Genomic DNA, 13843 nt, shown 5'->3' on the forward strand with positions numbered 1-13843 from the left:
CCCTTACACCTGTGAGTTGCTGTTGCACCGTCTTTTCTTTTGTCTGTACTTAAGCCACAAGCAGCGTGCAACCTTCAGTGTGAACAGAGTCATAGATGTGCTGCCAATTTTTTTTCTCTGTTGAATGCGGGGGTGTGGCTACCTCCTATTGGCTTGCACTCCACCCATGTCCCAAGAGTGCTATAAAAGAGATCATTTGGCTCCTATGTGCCCAGTTGTAGGCTTATTTAGCCCAGGAGAGGCCGTTGCTAGTGTGAAAATGCTAGAGTAGGGACCATGTCTCGAGGACGCCTTAACGTGGCGACAGGGTACACTCTGTTTGATCAAATAGTTTGCTAAGATCCTCACTTTTTAATATCTACAGAGCACGTGTTTACCTTGTGTACACTGGGAGGAGTATATACGGTAGGCCCTTGCACCTGTGGGTTGCTATGGCACCTCCTGTTTTTTTGTCTGTACTTAAGCCACAAGCAGCGTGCAACCTGCAGTGTGAACAGAGTCAAGGATGTGCTGCCAATTTTTTTTCTTTTTTTCTGTTGAATGCGGGGGTGGGGGGGATGGGGGGGGGAGGTTGGCTACCTCCTGTTGGCTTGCACTCCAGCCATGTCCCAAGGGTGCTATAAAAGAGATCATTTGGCTCCTATCTGCCCAGTTGTAGGCTTATTCAGCCCAGGAGAGGCCATTGGTAGTGTGAAAATGCTAGAGTAGGGACCATGTCTCGAGGACGCCTTAACGTGGTGACATGGTACACTCTGTTTGTTCAAATAGTTTTCTAAGATGCTCACTTTTAAATGTCTACAGAGCACGTGTTTACCGTGTGTACACTGGGAGGAGTATATACGGTTAGCCCCTGCACCTCCAGAACTATATAGACTGAGCTATAAAAAAGACGGCAACTGCTGTCTATCTAGGTATTGGTATGGCCATTATTGTACACTATATTAGCATAGAAAGGCCTGCAGGTGAACCATCAGAGGCCTATCTCCTCACAGACCTAACAGCTGCAGCTCAAAGGTACGTAACAATTTCAATAATATAAAATTTGAAGCTTGTAAATTTCCTATATACGTAACAGAAAAACACTGTTTGGATCTCGATTCTAACTCTCTGCTGCCATCTGGTGTCCATTTTATTATTAATAAAATCCTCATCTCTAGTTTTCTTCCTTCAGAAAAATCACACAGAAGAAATTGCTGCTTAGAGTACTAAATATAGTCAAATGCCTTCACTTGTTTAAATAGCTATTACTTCTGTAATATAACGGTACCACTTCGAGGAAGTTGAGGGCTAGAACTAGACATGCTACTTCCTACCATTAATATTTAGGACTTCGGTCCTTATTCTCAGTTTGTGGGACTACCCACTCCCCACCTTATTTTTGGGCCACCACAAAAGAATGTAAAAATCCTTCATCTCTAGGCCTCTCCATCATCAAGTTATTGAACCAAACAAAAGCATCTTACAGTCCTTGATTGGGAGAACATGTAAAGGCCCTATTACACAAGATGATTATCGGCTGATATTGGAGACTAATATAGCAGCGGTCTGCTGGGATCGCTCCACGGAACAGAAGTGGCGGCAGCAGAACGCTGCTATCTTCTATGGGCTGCCCGGGCAATCAAGCCCTGCGCCCCCCCCCCCCCCACCCCCCCCCCCCCCCCCCCCCCCCCCCCCGTACTCACCTGCTTGCTCCCAACGCATGTAATAGTGGCGGTAGCAAGCAGGGAAAGAGGAGCAAGCAAGTGCTAACAGCGCTCATTTGCTCCTCTCCATCGCCCCATGTAATAGGAGCTTAAGGAATAGTCATAAGATATGCTAGACACACCTAAACCTAAAACATAGACAGACCTTGATAAATATCTCTCAAAAGGAAAGGATCTAAGGGCCCTCTTACACCAACAGATATCTGATATCTGACAGATTTTTACAGCCAAACCCAGGAATGGATTTGAAAAGAGGAGAAATATCAGTCTTTGCTTTATGACCTGTTGTCTGTTTATAGTTGTTCTTGGCTTTGGCTGCAAAAATCTGTTAAATATCTTTTGGTATAATAGGACCTTAAGTCGCTCAACCTTTTACATCAATTAGCTCCCCCTGTTGCCCATTGGCAACCCCACAGTACAGGAGAGGGAGAGACCAAAATTATGGCCTTCGAGTCTGGCAGCTATGGAAGCCTGGAAGACCTGTGGATCTTAACAACTAACAAGTACCTCAGAAGAAATTACAAAACAAATTTTGGCCCCCGTCTTTTTAACGCTTATGGAGATGCAAAGCACAAGCAGAGACCCTTTGTTACATCCCCTGTCATATTGTCTGGGTCATAATATTGGATATAAAAGACTTTTTTTAAAAACTCTGGGTGTGGGCCAAGTAATGTGAGGAATGATATAACTTGTTGGGAAATAGTCTGTTGGTAGAATTTCAGGATTTCATTAATTGTAATAATAATAATAAAAAGGGGAACTATAATCTCTGACCTTCATCCCTGGTGTCTCTGCGCCATACCCATGCACTTTGTCGTTTACTCCTTAGTCTGGTAAGACTCATAGGAGCACTGCCCTACCTCCCTAGTGACAATCTGAGTCTCCCTGGTCGGGCCAGATCTGCACTATGGGGGTAGGGCAGTGCACCTAACGGCGTCCTAGTGCTTCAAACAGTCTTATTGAACCATGGAGTGCACGACATACCTTCATCCTCCTGTGCAATAGGGACATATTAGCAGCTTAGATTCCCCTAACCTGCTGATAGTTCCCCTTTAAGGTATAAGATGCTGCAACAACAAAGGAAGGAAGAAGTTTTTTGGGCATATTATTATCTGTTTTCTTCTCTGGCTATACCTGAAATTTGGACCTTTTTTGTAATAGAAAGAAATCGAAAAAATGGGTATAAAATTTTTCAACTGATCTATAAATAAATAAAAAATGCAATGAATATTGTTCTATGAGAACTTGAGCTACTTTGTGAGACCATTTGGGGACTCATATGTCATCTTAACAGTTTTTTTTATAATAATAATAATAATAATAATAATAATAATTATTATTATTATTATTATTATTATTATTATTATTATTATTATTATTATTATTATTATTATTATTATTTAATTGATACTATTAATTCCTTCATTGAATTATTATTAACAACTTATTATTATTATTATTATTATTATTATTATTATATTGATACTATTAATTCCTTCATTGAATTATTATTAACAACTAATTAACGACTTTATTTTATTTTTTTTTTGCATAATGCAACTACTAAAAAGACTGCTGGACCAAAAATTGTGAACATGGCATAAGTGTGCATAAGTGTATAAGTGTGCATATAGAACATTTATTGGCTTGTAGCCAACATCCAACAACAATATATATATATATATATATATATATATATATATATATATATTTATTTATTTTTTTTTCATTAAAAAAACACAAAGCATGTTTAATAATGTTTTTCCAAAGCAAAGAAGAGATAATTCATTCTACAATAAACTCTTAGGCTATCTCTAATTGAAGCCACACGGGTAAAATCATTCTCCCCTTTAACACTATGGTCATTTGAAGGAAAGCAGAGGAGTTCTGTTACACAAAACCTTTGTAAAGGCACCAAACTAAATTAATAGAAAAAGAATTTTGAACATATATATTTTTTTTAAATGTGGGCATTGCCTTTATGTGTTTTTATTGCCCGCGCCTACTGTGATTCTTTGAAAAGAGCAATTTTACTGAGTACAATGCGCCCAGATTTTATTGCAAGTGTCTGTTTTATTTTCTTAAGAGTTAATAGAAACTAGTAAGAGTACAGTACCTTTATTGCTTCCTCCAGTAGATAAGAAGAAAATGAAGAACGCCATAAATCTCATTCAGTAGTATACCAATAGCTACAATATAAAAATGACATTGGCCTTTTCTTACATCAGACAGGAAAATACATATTTAAGTTCAATCTGAGAAAATATTACGGTATCAGCATGATGAAAAAATCAATCATTTTCCCATCTACAGATCATTCCTCCTTCCTTAATAATTGATGCTAGTTATATCAGCATGTTTGAAATCCTCCACAGATAAGAAATAATTAAGTTAGCAGCAATCAGTGTGATGTGTAATGTCTTAATCAGGAAGAATTTTAAAGAAGGGGAAAGGAGAATAAAATTATTTAAAAATAACCCCAGTTGTTGTTTTTTTTTATTTTACGAAAAATATATCTCAATGTCATATTTGGACAGATATAAACCGACCACTGTTGTAAACTGCTAAAATAAGTAACTCCTGGCAATTTAATGAAGTCTCTATGACTTCTCAGCCTGCAAACATGACAATGATAGGACAAAATTCATCTTCCTCATCTGCACAATGATAATTGAAGTGTTTAACAAAAATATTGCATGGGTTAGAAATTGCAGCACTCAGTCTGTACGATCTTCCAAAGCACTAAATGTACTAATCATATAGAATTAATGAGAAAAATCCATATGGGTTGGTATCTCACCCCTCAAAGACTGTTGAGTGGCACTTAGCCTCTCCAACAGTGCCACAGTTGGCCCCAGACCTTTAGGCCAGCCTATTCAATGTTCAGTGAGGGGGGGCCTATGTACCTATGACATCATTGAGGGGCCCACTTAGCACAATCTGCAGTTGATAAAAGATGACTTTTAAGTAGATGTGCCCACATTCCAATTAAAACAAAGTGATGTTCACCTGGCCCATACTGCAGTATCAGCCGGGTGAACATCTGAGACATCGGCTGTTGTTTGACGTGTTCTTGCCATGTGTTAACATTGCCTTAGGCTGTTTGCTCAGATGGTCCTCAATGCGTTTCTTGTTGTCCACAATCATCAGGAGCAGTAAAGAGCTAGTAAGTATATTTGTGTACAGCTATGATGCTAGCATTCCTAACAGCCGTATGCACATACACCTACTAGCTCTGTACTGCTCCTGAAGATTGTGGACAACAAGAAACGCTTGGAGGACCATCTGAGCAAACAGCTTAAGGCCATGTTACTACTAAGTACGGATGAGCTCAATCAACGGCTGTTGATGTAAAACCATGGCCGTAATTAATGTTCATGATCATTAATTCTGGACATAGTTTAATAACAACAGCTGTGGTTTTGCATTAAACAATAGCTGTTCACTAAAGAACAGCCGTTGTTAGTACGTAGTGGGAACATAGCCTTATGGTGTAAAAGTATGCTGCCGTGAAGAACACATCTATCTGGTAAACCTCTGCACTGCTTCTATGTTCTTCTCTATGATTTAGAGGTCTATAATAGAGTATAATAGCAGAACCTGAGCGCCTAGTATCTCAATGATACACAAAATATATTTTATAAAATAATTGCAGAAAAAACACAAAAAAGAAAAAAGCTGTATACAGCGATTAAAAACAACTACATAGAGGGAGACCTAGATACGTCAACCCTCAAACCAAGGTCCTCCACATGAATCAATCATGCTTAAAAGATATAGCACCCCCCACTGATATCAAAATACAGATCTAAAATGCATACATATGTAATGGTACAAAGCCAATAACATATGAGGATGAAATATACATAAAATGACCAAACACATGCAGTATTGTACAAACCAAAGTAAAGAAATAGTGGAGGGATGAGAGTGACCCCGGTGCTACCCTGGCCCACGCGTTCCGTCAGCAAGCCGCTGACTTCATCAGGGGTCTGTGTCTAAACCTGCAATATGCAACATTATATAGTACATCAATATAATTCATCAACCAATTATATGCCAGATCCGGCAGTACTCACAGGTGAGAGCATCAAACATGCCTTCCGGTTTCCAACATGGAGTGTTTGGCCGGAAACAACAAACACGAGGAATCAAGGTGCGAACCGGAAGTAACCTCGGTCGTACGAGAGGTCAGCATCAGGTGACTAAGTTGTTCGACAACTATAGGAAGAGGGGAATGATGACGCCTAATGTATGCGCCCCTCTGGTCACGTGAGCGGCAACTGACGTCACCTAATACGTTTAATCACATGACTGACTTGCGTTACACTTCATTCACTTGGTCCCTTACAAGTTGAACATTCACCATCACTATGGGGCTCACACACAGTGTACTTTTTCTTTAATATAATTTTGTCTTCTTCTTTATGGGTATTAATTTATGTATATCCTTTTGTAGACGTACATTGAATTTCGGCAATATTTCACCAGAAGATTTTGAGAGAAGAATAGATGTACCTCCATGGCTGATCTCCATATAGATACTCGGATGACTATCCTTTATGATTAGTATCTTTTATCTTTCACTACTGCATGTGGGGACTTACAGCTACCCGTTATTATTCTGAAGTTCCAATTGTTTGATGAGTATACTGCATGGGATCTACTACAAGCTGTTGCTGGTTGCCGTAGGAATCCTGGATGAACATGTTACAAGAAGATTTGCCCAGCCTTTATGTAGCCTTTTTTCTACAAACACATGGTTGTTGTTGCATGTATTTTGTACTTCTCACAGTGGACGACACGCTAGCTGTGGGGGCGGGTTTTTCAGCCTGTCCCCACATCTGGCTTGCCGCATCTGGGATGATGAGTGACCCTGGTTATGGTGGTTATGGCGCATGAGAGTGATCTCGGTGGGGACAATTAGTCCTACCTAGTTAGTACCCTTATAAATGTACATATTTTGTATTCTTATGCTGCTAATTTTATCGTTGTTTAGTCGGGTTCTTATACATGCACATTTGTATATTTATATTCTGCACATGTTTTACATAGTTGTAAATATTTATTTATTTATTCATTTTCTGATCTTTATCACTTACAGCAATATATCAATAATATTAAGTATACCGCCCATGTAGACAGAATGTGATCTAATCATATGACTTAGTTGCAGTGATTCAATTGTGGAGGTGCAAAATCCGTGCCGCCCATGTGATCTGAGGGGCGGACCTCTCATGTAAATGGAATGTGACGCAATTCAATCATGTGATCAAGTACGCCGCCCATGTACATAATGTGTAATCTAATCATGTTATATAGCTGAAGGGGTTACAATTTGCACCGCCCACGTGACTCGAGAGGCGGACCTCCCTTGTGAATGAAGTGTAACGCAAGTCAGTCATGTGATTAAACGTATTAGGTGACGTCAGTTGCCGCTCACGTGACCAGAGGGGCGTATACATTAGGCGTCATCATTCCCCTCTTCCTATAGTTGTCGGACAACTTAGTCACCTGATGCTGACCTCTCATACGACCGAGGTTACTTCCGGTTCGCACCTTGATTCCTCGTGTTTGTTGTTTCCGGCCAAACACTCCATGTTGGAAACTGGAAGGCATGTTTGATGCTCTCACCTGTGAGTACTGCCGGATCTGGCTTATAATTGGTTGATGAATTATATTGATGTACTATATAATGTTGCATATTGCAGGTTTAGACACAGACCCCTGATGAAGTCAGCGGCTTGCTGACGGAACGCGTGGGGAAGGGTAGCACCGGGGTCACTCTCATCCCTCCACTATTTCTTTACTTTGGTTTGTACAATACTGCATGTGTTTGGTCATTTTATGTATATTTCATCCTCATATGTTATTGGCTTTGTACCATTACCTATGTATGCATTTTAGATCTGTATTTTGATATCAGTGGGGGGTGCTATATCTTTTAAGCAGGATTGATTCATGTGGAGGACCTTGGTTTGAGGGTTGACGTATCTAGGTCTCCCTCTATGTAGTTGTTTTTAATCGCTGTATACAGCTTTTTTTTTTGTGTGTTTTTTTCTGCAATTATTTAATAAAATATATTTTGTGTATTATTTCGGATGTGCTGAGCATTCTTCTTTTTCTTCAGGCTTTTTTCTTTGGTTTATCATAAATTTTTTTCTGAAGGAGCTCGCACTCCATTTTTTCATTTTCTATTTATTTAGTGTGCGCTCACACTATGTTCGTTGTAGCTAGTATCTCAATGGACTTAAGCACTTCTTACCCTGCACATGGCTGGATTTATTCTTTTTTGACAGCTTTAGACATTGATTTTTACACTGTAAATAAATTATACCTTTTGCATATGAGTTTTTATATCCACCACATTTCTCCTATACTTTTTTGCATAGTCCCTCAGTTTTAGAGGTCATTCATATCGTGATGTGGCCTTCTGTTGTAGATATTTATCAGTCAAAATTGGTCTCTGGTAGAGATAAGAAAACCAAATTTCCTGAACCAAGAATCATTCCAAACTTTGCAGAAAGTTCAGCTTGGCAACGTACCAACTTTTGTGCAACATTCAGATAAAGTTCAGAAAGACGGCAGCCGCACATATAAAAAAAAAGCATGTCCACGTTCCCCTGATGTCCTCCTCCAGGTTTCTGGTGTCTTTAGCCGCCTCCAGCCCGTGTATCAAGAGTGACAGCCTGACTGAGACGGTTCTATTAAGGTTAGATTTGGGCAAACCCAAGCTTTATGCTTAAGTTCGGAGAACCTGCCATGTAGAACTTTTGAAAAGTTATCTCATTTCTAGTTGCTGGTATGTACAGGTCTCATTCAATTCAATGGCCCAAACATAGTCAGCTAGTGACTACAATCAGGAATATTCTATTTTATAGAATACTAGAAAATGTACCCGGCGCTGCCCGGGTATAAAGTGTCAGTGTCCTGTATACCTGCAGGGTCGTATTTACCATCAGGCACCTATGGTCTGGTGTGTTGGGTAGCACCTTGCAGAGGGGCAGTACCCTCCTGTTCAGACTTGCCAGAAAATCTGGTGTCTTTTCAAGGGGGGTATGGCGGTATTGGTCTGGTATAGCGGTGTTTTCCAGTCACAGTATGGCGGTATTGGTCAGGTCTGGTATGGCAGTGTTATTCAGTCACAGTGTGTCGGTATTGGTCATGACTGGTATGGCGGTGTTATCCAGTCACAGTATGGCGGTATTGGTCAGGTCTGGTGTGGCTGTGTTATCCAGTCACAGTATGGCGGTATTGGTCAGGTCTGGTATGGCAGTGTTATTCAGTAAAGTGTGACGGTATTGGTCATGTCTGGTATGGCGGTGTTATCCAGTCACAGTACAGCGGTATTGGTCAGGTCTGGTGTGGCGGTGTTCTCCAGTCACAGTATGGCGGTATTGGTCAGGTTTGGTATAGTGGTGTTATCCAGCACAGTATGGCGGTATTGGTCAGGTCTGGTGTGGCAGTGTTACCCAGTCACAGTATGGCGGTATTGGTCAGGTCTGGTATGGCAGTGTTATCCAGTCCCAGTATAGAGGTATTGGTCAGGTCTGGTGTGGCGGTGTTACCCAGTCACAGTTTGGAATACCTGTCCTGTAGTGCCCTGTATATACATGTACTGTATAGATGGAGTAGGGGGTCCTGTATACATGTACAGTATTGATGGAGTAGGAGGTCCTGTATATACATGTACTGTATAGATGGAGTAGGGGGTCCTGTATACATGTACAGTATTGATGGAGTAGGAGGTCCTGTATATACATGTACTGTATAGATGGAGTAGGGGGTCCTGTATACATGTACAGTATAGATGGAGTAGGGGGTTCTGTATATAGGAATCTATAGAGAGGCTATCACCGGCACTACTCCTGGCATTTAAACGTTTATATAGTCGGACGTGTAATGGACTAGTGTGATCCTACTTCGGGGGTGCTCCTTAGAGTATAGAATAACAAAGTGCAATGTCGCATGGAGGTACAAAAAGTCAAGGGCACTCACCCGTTTGTAGTGAAAGTTCCTTTATTCCTTTAATTCATAGTGCGGTAAAATTGCACTCTGATCAGGGCAGACGCCAACCTGTTAAAGCGTGATCATGATGGCCATTTCGCGCGCATGCGCGCTTCATCGGATGACGCCCTCACCTGCAGGTCCAGGTAAAATACCTCTTGTGACGTGTCAGGGGTGGGCGTTGCCAGCCAGGTGCAAATACAAACTGGGTTAAAAACAAAACATAGTTTCGCTATATACAAGACTGTCAACATTTAAACAAACATGCCTAATTCAATTTTTTCATTTAAACCTCCTTTTCCCTGTGCTCCTGATGCCAGAATAAGCTTGGCTTCTATCTTTAGGAGTTGTGTATTAATATCTTGCCCTGGTTTAAAGAAAACTCTTTTCAAACCTGTAAATTTCAGGCAGTTCGTGTCTCCGTTGTGGTGTGTGTATATGTGGTCTACCATTCTAGTTGCGGCTTTTTTATTTTTTATGGTGTAGATGTGTTCATAAAACCTCCGGTTTAAAGTTCGCAGTGTTTTTCCTATATAAAATAAGCCGCATATGCATGTTATTGCGTATACTACCCCTTTAGTTTTACAACAGATATAATCTGTTATATCACATCTGATACCGCCCAAATTCAGTGTTTTTGTCGTTAGTGCATGATCACACCAAGTGCAGTTTCCACATTTATACATGCCCTGTGGTGTCATGGATTTTAACCATATTGGTTCTTGAATTTCTTTGGTGCTTTTAAACTTACTGTGTACGAGTATGTCTTTTATATTTTTGCATCTTTTAAACGCTATAGTAGGTTTTTCTGTGATTTCATCTGTCAGTATGGGATCATTTTTTATCAGATACCAATTTTTATTAATGGTTTGTTTAATTAAAGTAGCCATGGGACTATATTTGAACGAGAAAGTGAATTTCTCTTGTTGTTTATTTGTTTTTATCTTTCTTTTTCTATCTTGTAGCAGATTTATCCTGTCCTTTGCAAAGGCTCTTTCCTCCGCCATTCGAAGTTCACCAGCTGGGTAACCTCGCTGCATGAGTCTTATGGTAAGTTCTTTAGCTTTTTCTCTAAAACTGTTGTCTGAACTATTTATTCGCCTAAGGCGTAAGTATTGACCGTAGGGTAAGGCAGACTTTACGTGTGGGGGATGGTAGCTTTTATGGTGGAGAAGGGAGTTACAAGCGGTAGGTTTACGGTAGCTAGTGACTTCAATGTTGTCTTTTACGATTTTTACTATGGTGTCTAAAAATTCCAATTCTAATTTGTTGATTTTACTGGTGAATGACATGTTGTAGTCATTTTTGTTGATAAATGTGACGAAACCCTCAAACGTTTCTGGTGTATCATCCCATATCATAAAGATATCATCCACGAAGCGATAATATACTCTTATCGCTTTTGTGAAAGGATTATTTTCACTGAAAATAATATTCCTCTCGAACTCTGCTAAAAATAAATTAGCTAGGGTACATGCAACCGGCGTGCCCATGGCTGTCCCGTGTTGCTGCTTGTACCATGTGTCATTAAATATAAATGCATTATTTTCCAGAACGAATGTGAGGGCCTCGCACACAAAATCAACAAAATCTCTACTCTTATTTAATCTTTCCAGGAATGATCTTATAATGTCTACTGCAAGTGTCTGTGGAATTTTAGTATATAAGCTTTCCACGTCTATGGACGTCAGGAAGGCCCCTGGTGGCCAATTCACTGTATCTATGGACCTCAAAAAATCATTTGTGTCCTTTATCAGTGCTGGTACTTCGTTTAGTAATGGTCGTAATAACCAGTCTATATATTGCGATAAGGGTTCCGTAACAGAGCCTATCCCTGAGACGATAGGTCTTCCAGGGGGACTCTGTAATGATTTGTGAATTTTTGGAACGAAGTACCAGCACGGATATCTGGGGACATTGGGTAATAGCTTCTCTGCTTTACTTTGTGAAAGGATGCCCTTTTCTACATATTTTCGTAACAACGTGCGTAGTTTTTCTTTATATTTTTCTGTGGGGTTTGTTGTTAATTTAGTGTATGTTGTGGTATCATTTAGTTGGCGTTCTGCCTCTTCCAAGTAGTATTGTCTACTCATAATGACAACATTTCCCCCCTTGTCGGCTTTTTTGATCTCTATATTGTTGTTATTTTTTAACCATTTTAGGGCTCTTTTTTCTTTTTCAGTGAGGTTTTTTGAAGGCTCTGGATACATCAGAGCCTTCATGTCTTCCATCACTTTAAATTTAAATAAATCTATATTGCTACCAGGCACGACTGGGGGGGAAAAAGTAGACTTTACGCCACCTGCAAAAAATGAAGCATTATTAAAAGTTACACTTGAGTTAGGCTTAGAACCTTCGGCTAGTTCTAATAGTGTGTCTAAGCAGGAGATGTCAACCTCAGATGAGGCTCCTGCTAGCCAAAAACCTATTTTGCCTGGTTCAATAGGTATATCTCCTTCTCTTAACTCTTGATAGCCCCCTTCCTTCTGAGCGAAGAACTTTTTAAGGTTAAGCTTACGAATATTTTTATGCAAGTCTATTTCAAAGTCAGTGATGTTAAACGGTTCCGGAATACAGTAATTTAGACCTTTGCTTAGCACACTAACCATGTCCTTATTTAATTCTATGTCAGTCAAGTTAATCACCACTGGAGGGTCACATAAGCTATTATTGGTTAGTCTGTTGACTTCCAAGTCACTTGTTTTTTCCTTGCTCCTTCCCTCTGTTCTTTTCCTTTTGCCTCCTTTTCCTCTTCTTGTCTTCCTTTTCCTAAAGGGTCTCCATTTCTAAATTCCTCGTGATTTTTTTCTGTTGTTGTTAGCCCTTTAGGTTGGCCAGAGCCTGCCGTCTTATTTTTCCCTATTGTCAAATCCTCCGATTCAGCAGCTCCAGGTGAGTATTTATTATTTTCTTGTGTTTTCCCTTGCTGGTAATTTTTCTTTTTCCGTTGCTGTGTTTTCCCTTCTGTATCTGACGAAGAGTCTGACTCTGTGGTCCAAAAATCGGATGTTTTTTTCCGCTTTGCAAGGTTAGGATTTCTTGCTGTTTTTGTGTATGTTTTTTGCCATTTTTTCCGTTTATCTTCACCGGTGTTTTTCTTTATAAAGGCTTTTCCTGTCTCATAATCTATTTTGTCCCTTATGAATTTATCTTTTTTCTGTTCCTTTATTTCTGTTTGTAATTTTGTCAGTTTAAGGTCCAGTCTTTTGGTAAAAGTTTTAAAATCTTTGTCTTGTATCCTTGTGCGTAATTCTATTTTTACTCGACATAGTTCTTCTGTTATGTTCGCATATTCGATTTCATTTTGTTTAAGCACTAGTTTGAGTAGATTTAATGCATGTAGTTGGTGTAATGCTTCCCATTCTTGTATAAATTCATTGTTGTCGGTAAACTGCGATACCTCTTTGTATTGCCGCAAGCCTCGAGGTACCCGTTCACACACCACATACGACTTTAATGAGCTTACAGTCCAAAAGAGTCTAAGTTCTTTTTCTGCCAGGTTTTGAATTTTATATTCCAGGTTTTTTACACTCATAACCTGGATGGCATCTTTTGTGTCACAGTCTGTAAAATAGGTATTGGCGTCTGCCCGATCTGCATATAACACATAGTCCTCTTGTTCAAGTACGTCCATATTTTCAGTTTCCATGTTGCTCTCTGTCTGCTGAGAGCCTCCTTGTGCCATTCTGAGGAGTGTGCTCAGGTGGGGAAAAAAACACAGTGATTCACAGGAATCTATAGAGAGGCTATCACCGGCACTACTCCTGGCATTTAAACGTTTATATAGTCGGACGTGTAATGGACTTGTGTGATCCTACTTCGGGGGTGCTCCTTAGAGTATAGAATAACAAAGTGCAATGTCGCATGGAGGTACAAAAAGTCAAGGGCACTCACCCGTTTGTAGTGAAAGTTCCTTTATTCCTTTAATTCATAGTGCGGTAAAATTGCACTCTGATCAGGGCAGACGCCAACCTGTTAAAGCGTGATCATGATGGCCATTTCGCGCGCATGCGCGCTTCATCGGATGACGCCCTCACCTGCAGGTCCAGGTAAAATACCTCTTGTGACGTGTCAGGGGTGGGCGTTGCCAGCCAGGTGCAAATACAAACTGGGTTAAAAACAAAACATAGTTT

Source organism: Dendropsophus ebraccatus, chromosome 6 (assembly GCF_027789765.1).
Source record: "Dendropsophus ebraccatus isolate aDenEbr1 chromosome 6, aDenEbr1.pat, whole genome shotgun sequence".
Lineage (NCBI taxonomy): Eukaryota > Metazoa > Chordata > Amphibia > Anura > Hylidae > Dendropsophus > Dendropsophus ebraccatus.